Consider the following 11313-nt stretch of genomic DNA (forward strand, 5'->3'; position numbering starts at 1 on the left):
CTTCTAGATTGCAGATTGTAACACCGTGATTGAACTAAGAATTTATTAAAAACCATGTTATGAATTAGTTTTGATGTTTGTGAATGATGTATTATACGAATGGTTATCAAACCCTTAATTCCCTCTCTCTCCAGATTTGTAACTGCAAATTCATTACCATATTTGAATTATTAATTCATTTACAAGTATACCCTTAAGACTTAATTTTAATTAGTGTTACATGTTCTTACTATATTGCTTGTTATACTTTTCACATAAACCACCATCTCACCCTATAAACATAACATGTATTTAGTATATTGAAAAAGTTGTATAAATATATGAATATTGTACACAAGTAAATAAACATATCTTTTGAGAAACTCAAGGATGTCGGAGAAAAATGTGAATCTTCAAGCTAATATGTTTTTAGAAGAGTGTAGAACTTTTTATGCAAATGTTTAGAATATATTTTTTAAGGTAGATTTATAGCCATCGGATTAGAATAAACATGGCCATTCATTTTAAGAGTGATCCCCTATATATCAAAAGATGGTTCATCTCTTTACTGAAAATGAGAGTTACGTGTCTTTGTTCCTATAATCCATTGACTAATCACTCACTTATCTTTCCGCCATTCATTTGCAACTTGGTTCATGATTTTGAATCTCGTTAGGTTTCTTACTAAACTTTTGGCAACAGGTATAACAATAAACATGGGTTACATTTTTATCCATTATTTTTCTTTTCTCTTATATGAGATTTATGTAACATCCGTAAAAAATGGGTACAAAAAAAATCCAATCCGTTTTTCAAAACCGGATCCGAACCATTTGTAGACCGGTTCGAATCGTTATAAATAAAATATATTATATTAGACTCTGCTCCAGTTTATTTATGAAACTTAAGATAATTATAAAAATGGTTTTACTGGATTTAATGTTAACAAGTTATTTAAATAAATCAAAATGCTTTAGTTCTAAATTGACTTTATCAAATTATAAACTTTGGCGGCCATTTTTAGCCATATAGAAAAATAGTTTAAGTTAATAAAATAATAAATAAAAAACATTGGTTCAACTTTTATACAGATAAACTTGGAGGGTCACCCAAATTATCCTCTCCAAACTCGTTATTTAATTTCCAAAATCAACGATATTGGCACCTTTTTAACTTTGTATAGCTCAAATCAAGCAGTAAAGCGTTTCCTAATATACTACACCAATTTCGCCTTTTATGATCAAAAACCATATCAACAAAAAAACCAAATCGTATCTTCACTCAAATTACAATTCTTTCCTTATAATGTGTGCTAGTGTAATCTAGTTTATATTCAAGCCTTCAAACAGTAACTCGAACCCAAAAACCACCACCTATCTGGCTGGTGTGTTTTCCTTTTTACCGGGTCTCGGTAACACGGTTTGCAACGCCGCTCCTAGGCCTTGTTTCAATGACCTCCTGCCGCCACCGCGTACCCATCGACTTGTTGTTGGAAGACCTTCGTTGATTCTACACTTATACGTACATCGACTACCGTTCCTCATATAAGGTACCGATGCAAATCCTCGTATTTTTGTTTCATAAGTAAAAAACAATAATAGGAACATAAATACTCTTCTACAAAAATTCAAAGAAGGAGATGAAGTAAATATTATATGCGGCTCTATAAGTGTACTAATACTACAATGTCGAGTCTGTGTTTAATAATTAAAAAAATCGATTTTTTTTTTATTGTATGGGAAACAATGGAGTTTGGTTGAAGTTCTGGGTCACGATCTGGGTGTTTGTTACTACTATTATTTATTTATCTATACATTTTTATATTTTTTTTTTTGAGTTAATTGCCAAAATCGTCCCTGAGGTTTGGGCACGTTTGTCATTTTCGTTCAAAATGACACTTTTGTACCAAATTGTCCCCAACGTTTGTAACTTTTTGCCATTTTAATCCAAACCACTAACTTAGTTTATTTTTTCTGTTAAGTTGAGGATATTTTGATGAAATTGGCAAATGTAAAACCACAGGGACGATTTTGGCAATTTAGTCAAACTCTTTTAAATTTCTTTTATTTAATTAAATTTGTTACATATATAATAAAAAAGAATATACATGCAATTTTTACATGAAAAAATAATAGCTTTATCACATAATTTTTATGAATTTTCATCCAACCACTAACTAAGTTAATTTCTCTATTAATACGAAGGATGTTTATAAACTAAGACATAAATTAATTTCTAATTTTTAATATAGATTAGTTTTATAAAAATAAAATCTACTTAAACCTCTAAATTTTATAAAACCAAAGTGCTGGTGACCTTATTGAAAAAGGTCAAATAAAAAAATCTTATCGTATGTACCAAGTTTGTAATTCATCTTCTACTCTTTTAAATTCGCTCCTAAGGAAAAACAGAAGCCAGTGCCCCCCCCCCCCCCCACCAAATTGTAATTATATGGTATGAACCAAAAGTTTCTTTACTCAAGCAACTCACAATAAGTATTAGTTAGTTACCCTCATAATCTTAATTAAATAAATATTTTGTTTCTACCAACATATTTCCTAGGTGCTAAACACATTTAAAAATATGTAACGTTTTACAATTTTTTTCTATCTCTATAATTGATAAATACTAAAAGTTGAAATCGATTGTTATGTGTTGCACACCAATGACGTTTTCTTTTTGTAAAACTGATTTATATAAAGAAGCTGTAAATTAATTTATGTCTTAATTTATAAAATTTAAAACATCCTTCACCTTAACAGAAAAAATAAACAGAGTTAGTGATTTGAATGAAAATTTATAAAAATTATGTGATAAAACTATTAATTTTTTTTCTTCTAAAAACTCCATGTATATTCTTTTTTATTATATATGTAACAAAAATAATTAAATAAAAGAAATTAAAAAGGGTTTGAGTAAATTGCCAAAATCGTCCCTATGGTTTTATATTTGCCAGTTTCATCCAAATATCCTTAACTTAACATAAAAAATAAACTAAGTTAGTGGTTTGGATGAAAATGACAAAAAGTTACAAACATTAGGGGCAATTTGGTACAAAAGTGTCATTTTGGACGAAAATGACAAACGTGCCCAAACCTGAAGGACGATTTTGGCAATTAACTCTTTTTTTTCCTCCTCATGGATCTCTTTTCAAAGTTTCAAGATATCATTGTCTTATATTCATTATCCTCTAATTTTTTTTTCTGTATTTTAAAGTGTTAACAAAATATATATTTTTATTTTTATTTATTTAATAAAACTTCTTATCAAATCCAATGTTATGTTTATTGATATAACTTATTCCAATGGCTAGGTTATATTATAATTCATGAATGTCATTGTTAACCGATGGCAAATATTTCTTGTTAGTAAAACTATATATTGTATGAAATAAAGGGAAAACGATGATATTGAATTATATGATATATACTGTGTATAAAATCACAAGGCTTGGGTGTGTTTAAAAAAATAGGAGAAATAGAAAGAAAAAAAAAGAATGTTTGCTTTTGAAAATCCTAGCGAACGAAATTAATGTTCTTTGTTTTTTTCCCTTTCTTGATTAGTTAGTCATGTTGTTCAAATTACCATTGATGCTAACTGTTTAAAATAAATGGTTTGGGAATTTTTGTCATTTTAGTCCAAATCTTAAACTTTTTAAATCTGGGTTCTTGTGTTTCGTTTTTGTTACCATTTTGGTCCAAAACTCAAATCAGGTCAGATTTAAAAAAACAACCCAGCTATTTTGTCCTTTTATGAAGGGCATTATGGCCATATTGCCTGCCCCAACTACCTTATACTTTATAAATCCCTTCTCTCTCTCTACAAATCATCACCACCATCACCAAAAAAACCTGTCTCTCTCTTCTCTCTCACTCTATCTACAGCTCAGACCTGTCTCTCCTCCGGCTCCGGCAACCTGAGCTACTCCGACGAGCCTCTTCAGTCAAGCACACACCCACTCAACCACCATCCTATTCACCGGCAACCGCACACCCCAAATCCCTCATCTCACCGATCACCCACACCTATTTATTTTGGCCTGATTGAACGGCCGGCCACCACCGACGATAACAGTTGCAATCGAGACAGATCTCCGACGACGATTACAATTAAGTGGCTCAACCTTTAACCTCATTCAAGCCTCTGTTTTACACAACTTCAAAACCAAATGCCAAGACCTGTGACAGGGGTCATTGTGGGGCTTGGGTGATGGCTCAAGGCGGAAAAGGTGCGGGAACCACCGTAGGTGATAGCGGTGGTGGACGGACGATGAAGCTGCCCCTCCTGCGACAACCGGCGGCTAGGGTGTGGGGGGTTTTGCGTCAGATTCTGGTGCACGATGGTTCCGGTGGAAGCCCGGCGACATGGCGGAGGCACGATGGTGCGTGGTTGACCCGACGACCAATGACAAGCTCCGGTAAGCAACTGTATCTCTCCTCCATCCTTCTTCTTTCTTTTCAGATCTGTAAAGATCGACGTTATTTCCGGCAAGTTATAGCAACGAGATGTTGATGATGACTGTTGATGATGATGGACGGTGATTATGATGATGATGGAATGGGTGGTTGACGACGGCAGTGGAGGTGGTTATGGTGTGGCTCGGGTTTGGGTTTGGGTTTGCTTTGGTTTGGTGAAGGTGGTGACGGTGACTGTTTGACGTGGTTGGGTGGCCGGTGGTGGTGGTGGTGGTAGTGGCGGTGATGAAGATGATGACGCCGGTGATGAGGGTTTGTGGTTTGGGAGGGTTTGGGTCTGAACTTTGAAGAAGATGATGTGTTTTAGATATTAATATGTTATAATAAAATTAAAATGACCAAAATGCCCCTGAACTAAAAGACAAAATAGGCAGGTTGCAACAGTCAAAAAGGGGGTTTTTGAGTTTTGGACCAAAATGGCAACAAAAACGAAACCACAGAGACCCATATTTAAAAAGTTTGAGATTTGGACTAAAATGGCAAATGCACCCAAACCACAGGGACCAAAATGGCAGTTTACTCTTGTTTTAAATAACAACTTTATGGTTTTGTAAAACTAACTCAATTATTTATATATATATATATATATATATTAATAACTAAATTTTTACAAAAATATAATTTATCAAATAATCTTACATAAATTTCACACTTTAAATATTTGTTTTCGCATTAGGGTATATTGTTGGGAAAGCTCCTAACCTTTATCTCACCCGGATGTTCTGGATCTAGGATACCATGGTGACTTAAAAAAGTAATTGAAGAAAGAGGGTCCCACCTAACTTAAAAAACTATATAATATACACAGCGGGTGTCATTCGTTCACAATTATCTCTCTTCTTCTTGTACTGTTGTCCGTACTGAAAACCCTGAAACCCTGTCCGTACTGAAAACCCTGAAACCCTTTCAAATATACTCTGTACCGAAAACCCTGAAACCCTAATTTCGAAAAGATACAAGGGGAGAAAGATAAATTGTTCAAAGGTTTGAAAACCGCTAATGATGATCATGTTCAAAAACAAGGTGATCAGGAAGGTTAAAAGTCTCCTACAAAACCTGAAGATCGGAAGTTCGTGTTCGAATTTAAAAGTTTTAAGAGTGCTGAAGAGGAAGGTTCATCAAGATCTACTGGAAAAACAAAAGGAGAACTTACTGATGGTGATGGTGATATTCAAGAGTCTCCTGTTTCGCCTTTCAAACGAAGAATCCCAGGGTCGGCTTAGATTTGTTATATAGGGAATTCTGCATCTCCTAGCGGTTACTGTTTTGATGAAAAATTGAGGTTTCATGTTGTTGATAAAATTGTGAAGGATCATCTTGCTGAACTTAAGAAGGAGAGGAAGGATTGAGGAAGATATGATGTTTTTGTTAGATGTGTGAATCTTTTTGTTGTTGAGCTATCTGCAAATCAACAGATCTAAGAGGAAGATGTGATGTTTTTGTTACATGTTTTCATGTACGTATTCCATGCATGTTGGTAATAGGTCATGTAATAGCTGGTCATTCAATTCTTTTGATTTCCTTTACGAAAAATATTGCTATAAAACATATCTACATTTTACTTGGCTTCTCTAATTCTTCAGTAATATCCAGATACACCGTTTGTTTATGACACACTTACAGATTTGTCTCATGTGTTTTATTTAATTAATGCTTGCCGTATTCAACATATGATCGAGTTATATCTATATATATTGAATTAGGAACTTTACTAGTCATATTGTAGTTGTACGGGTATATATATTGAATTAGGAACTTTACTAGTCATATTGTAGTTGTACGGAGTGTATCTTTTTTTAATGGCAAATCTTACATCTTCTAAATTACACCAAATTCTAAATTACACCTGCTTGGGATTGATCAACCCAAAACCTTCCCACTAAGATGCAAGAGTCTATACCAAGTGAGCTACTCCCACATTGGCTTGTACACTTTGTTTGGCTTCTTATAATATTGTCTGTTGATGACACGTGTTGTATGGCGTAAAAAACCTTGGGTCATAAAAACCCTTTTTGTTGAACACTTTTCATCCGCAAGATCTCGCGCTTAACATCCAGGTTTGCTTCTTTTAAAAAGTTTTCGAATTGCTCATCATTTGTTCATCGATTCTTGGATAATTACTATTAGAGACGTATTTTATATTTATTTGAGTAAAGTTCTGTTTTGCTCCCTGTAGTTTAGTCTAAATATCCACTTTGCTCCAATAGTTTTAATTTGACTTTTTTGCTCCTTGTGGTTACCTAGTTAGTTCAATCCTTTCCCTTACGCTCACACCCTCCAAATTGATTTTTTTTAGCAAGGGCAAACAAGACTTTTTGCGTAGGGCCAATTTTGTCTTTTGCCTTTCAAGTTCATAAACCCCAAACCCTTCAAATTCCATATCGATCAAACCCTCAGGTGACTTTCACGCCATGAAGAGTTTTAGGGTTCCTGAGATTTGAAGTATATATTTTTAGTGTTCGTGAGATTCATGCAAATTGAAGTATGCATATAATTGAAGTGTGGTTGAACAATTATTTCTGATTTTCTGCAACAGGTTTGGATTTTTTCTGTGTTCTTCTCGTTCAGTTTTTTTGTGTTCTTTCTTGATCCATATCGTAGTTAGTTTGATCATGTTTCGACTTATATACATTCAAAGTTGTTATAATCATATATATGCTTTGATTTGATTTGTATACGGTATGGAGATTTCAAACTTCATGTCAAAATTTGATTGTTTTATCCATAACTTCATATATGAATAAATAAAATCATATACACAGAAAAATACATTAGTTATTGTATGTTAATGTATAATATTAACTATTATTTGTTATTAAATTTTATAATGTGAAAAATCAATTTTCTTGAGTACATATCGCCTTATAACTCATACCAAATACCAACTACTCACTGTCGTATAAATTTGCCATATAAAAAAGTATATAAAAAGATTTACATATTTAAATTTTCATATCTTAAAAGGAAAGTAGATAAAGGCAAATGAATACTCATTTTAATAGGACACGTTGTCACACCCCGATTTCCAAGACAATCCCGGTGGGCCAGGGTGGGGAGTATCGTGACGTAAGATTGGATATCGTCATAGTCAAACAACACAGCACAGCGGAAGTCTTGGATTTAAGATACTATTACAAACCGAAATGTTCAAATGTTCAAATTAAATATACAGATGGCTTGTAACTAAAAGATCCACAGGCGAATTGTAAAATGTACAAATGATGTTCAACAGACTATAGGCACAACTAAGGACTTGCAAGATCCTCTTATGTCGATACCCAGCAGCTTCCAGCCTATTTTCGTGTTGTACCTGTAGCTTAGTCTTTTGAAAATACGTCAGTTTACACTGGTAAATACAAATAACCGACACATTTTGAAAATCTTTTCAAAATTTGTTTTAGGTGCACAAGGCACATTTTATAAATAACTTGGGATAATTCAAAATGATCTTGTATACAGTTTTACAGGTCTGTCAATACATATGGGGTCTGGTGCAAAAACCGAATAACATGATTAACCGACAAGCCACTTAAAAACCCACTGAGGGGTATATAAAATAATTTAGCTTTAGCATCTGTCAAGTGTATGCCTACACCCCGTGCTTAGGTCATGACCATTATTAATTTAAATGAGCCGAGGATATCCAGGACATGGTCAAGTTAACCCCAATGTTTAAGTTATCAGACAAAACAGATTAAAATGGGTTATGAAGATTTTATAACAATCCGGTTAAGTGATCCCATACCCGACCAAGCGGTAATAATATACCGTATCCCAAGCTCATATAGGGAAAATAGGTTAAAAGTATTTACCTGAGCTAGCACTTCACTTTAAAATGCAAAGTTATATTAACTCAGCCGTTTAATCAATAGGTAAGTATAGGTAGCAATCTACTGGAAGGCTCTAATCTGGAATGATGGTATCAATAACCAAGTAGAATGCTAACGGATCCTATTTAAGTCGTAGAATCGGAACGACTAGCTTAAATTAATAAAAACGGTACGATACGCTAGATTACGCGATGACCAAAATAGAATATAGTTTAAACCCAATAAGTACTAAGACTTGTATAATATGGGTAAACTATTTACATTATGGAATTTGAAGTGAAAATGATAAGGTTAAACCCGTTTCGGCTAAATTTGACCGAAATTTGAAGTGAAAATGATAAGGTAAACTAGTTACATAAGCTTAACTGTACGCATATAAGCGATATCGGGTAACCGGATGAGTCATGAACAAGTTCCATATTCCATTATACTTTAAACATGTTATTATATCAGTAGGATATCAACATGTATGTAACGCCTTGTGTCCCTGAACTTTTAGCTTTTGTCAACTTTAGTCTTTATACTATGAGAAACTTGACACTTATGATACTTTGTGAATCTTGATACTTTGAAACTTGAATCTTGGTGATACTTGATACTATGAGACTTGATACTTAATTCTAGAGACTTGATTCTTGATTCTTAACTCTAAACATTTGATTCTTAATACTATGAAACTCGATTCTTGACTCTTGATGATTGGTGTTTGACTCTTGCGACACATTAAACTTGAGACTTGGTTGAACGAGATACTGGAGACTTGTCGCTGGCGGAAACTATGAAACTTGGAAACTTTGTGTTAGTGATATAATCTAGATATGTGTTTCTATTACACGATAATACGCAACGCAACGCTTAATCTAACTCGCAAAACGAATCAAAGACGGAAAATGGCAAAAGGATGGGATTGACCGAATGGCAATCCGATCGGATGACCATCGTGGATTGGAGGGCCACTCGATCGAAGTGCCATCCGATCCAATGCCACACCACCTCATTCCCCACTCTTGCACTATAAATAGGACCTGTCACATCATTCTTCACTGATGTGACAGCCTCCTTCGACCAAGCGCACGCTCTCCCACTTTTCTTCCCTTTCTCGGTGATTTCGGTATGTTTTACACTAGATTCTTGTACATCTTTGAGCTATACACTATCCTCTACATGATTCTTTTTTGAAATCACACTTTTCACCATGAAATCTCTAAGATTTGAGCTCTTGAGGGTGACGTCATCATACGGTTTGTACAAAAAGTTGTGTGATGTCATTCCAGTCAAGATCTAGCTCAGATCTAAGGAATTTCATGTGTTATTACACCAAATCTTTACTAAATCTAGACTTTTTCAGCTAAAACTCATGTTCATCTTCATCTTTTCCTAAACTTTTACTTAAAACGGTGGAATCCAGACCCAAACGGACTGTAGACTTGATGATTAGTCTGGAGTCGGTTTGGAAATGGATTGTTACCGGAGAAGATGACCGGAGTACGGATTCCGACATGAACACCGTCAAGAACAGGCACCTGATTGGACGGGGTGATTCCCTTCCGATCAGACCGCCTGAACTTTGATGTGTTTACCATGGTCTCAATACGTACCATGTCGTCATCGTTAAACTCGAAACTTAGAAACTTTACAAGGTTGTGAAACAGGACAAGGCCCTCGCAATCGAATGGCGATCCGATCGGACGGCACCATCCGATCGAGGTGGTATGTATCTTTCAAACATTCTATACTTAAACTATTTTGAATCAGAAACTTTGAACTTTGAAACTTGGGAACTTACACTTTAGGATCGAATGACCATTCGATCGAATGGCCATCCGTACGGGTGACCATCCGATCGGATGACGGTCTGTCCCACTCACATATGTCATTCGAACGGATGGCCATCCGTTCGGATGGCCATCCGATCAGGTGACTGATTATACACTTTGCACAATGCTTGTTATTCTGCTTGCCGCTTATTTGTTAAACTATAATCAGGCTAATTCTAAAGAGCTCCCTTTGATCCAATAACAGTGTTACTGTTAAGCAATCACTGTGAGTATACTAGATCCCTTTTTGTTTTAAACTTTTGGGATGCAACATGTATTCTATGAAACTTGAAACTTTTGGAATCTAAACTCTATCCTCTGTGAATGTGAAACTTGATACTTGTGATTCTTAATTCTTGATTCTTTATGCTATGTGAACGTTTAATCCTTGTGTGTAGTCCCGCCTTAACAATAGTAGCGATATAGGAAAATGCACCTCCCCATTATTCTCGGGGGGGGGGGGTATTGTTAGGAGGATTCTATTTGCTTTCCTTGATTCTTGGGAAAGTGGTTAAAGCATCGGGACACTTGGACTACGAACACTAGCATGGCTGAAAATATTTTTATCATTTACATGATGGATATGAGTCTTTTAATCTACAATGCTATATACTCAAACTTGTATACTCGCCAATACTTTTGTATTGATATTTTAATACATGTTGCAGGCTGATAGGATGTTGAATCAAGAAAACAAGCTAGGAGTGATGCTTAGAAACGCACCTAGTTAAATTCTAGAATTTTAAACAATGCTTTATGGGATGTATTTTGATACTTCTGTTTGTGGTTGATACTTGGGACAGTGCTGTGTTGAAACTTGATTTAATTTATATTGAAACTACTAGTGTTATGGAAACTCATGAGCAATCTGAATGCTTAGTGCTTGCACCCCGATGTTTCCGCCATCGGTTGGGGTGTGACAGATTGGTATCAGAGCCATAACTATAGGGAATTAGGGAAAGTAGGAATGCTTTGCCTAGTCTATAGTTCTAGGAAACTTGACTCTTATCTGTTGTTTAAGACTAATGCATTCTACCGTACTTGCTTCCTAGCAACACATATTCTTGTTAAACTTACTTGCCTTTCCTAAGGCTGACACAATAAATACTTAAATACTTGAAAACGCTGGTATGTAGTGTTTGTATTTTGCACGAAATTGCCCTCCAGACAGGAGTGACATCCGAACCTCGATGGGGGATTTCCTATTGTATT

General features: G+C 34.9%; 1 long non-coding RNA gene across 1 annotated transcript; it reads left to right on the top strand.

Moving 5' to 3' along the window:
• Positions 1-574: 574 nt before the first annotated feature.
• On the top strand, positions 575-5809 carry LOC110880244. The gene is made up of 2 exons (XR_002559288.1): positions 575-1528; positions 5131-5809. It is a non-coding gene; the product is annotated as an uncharacterized LOC110880244 (long non-coding RNA).
• Positions 5810-11313: the final 5504 nt, after the last annotated feature.

This window comes from Helianthus annuus, chromosome 1 (assembly GCF_002127325.2).
Source record: "Helianthus annuus cultivar XRQ/B chromosome 1, HanXRQr2.0-SUNRISE, whole genome shotgun sequence".
Lineage (NCBI taxonomy): Eukaryota > Viridiplantae > Streptophyta > Magnoliopsida > Asterales > Asteraceae > Helianthus > Helianthus annuus.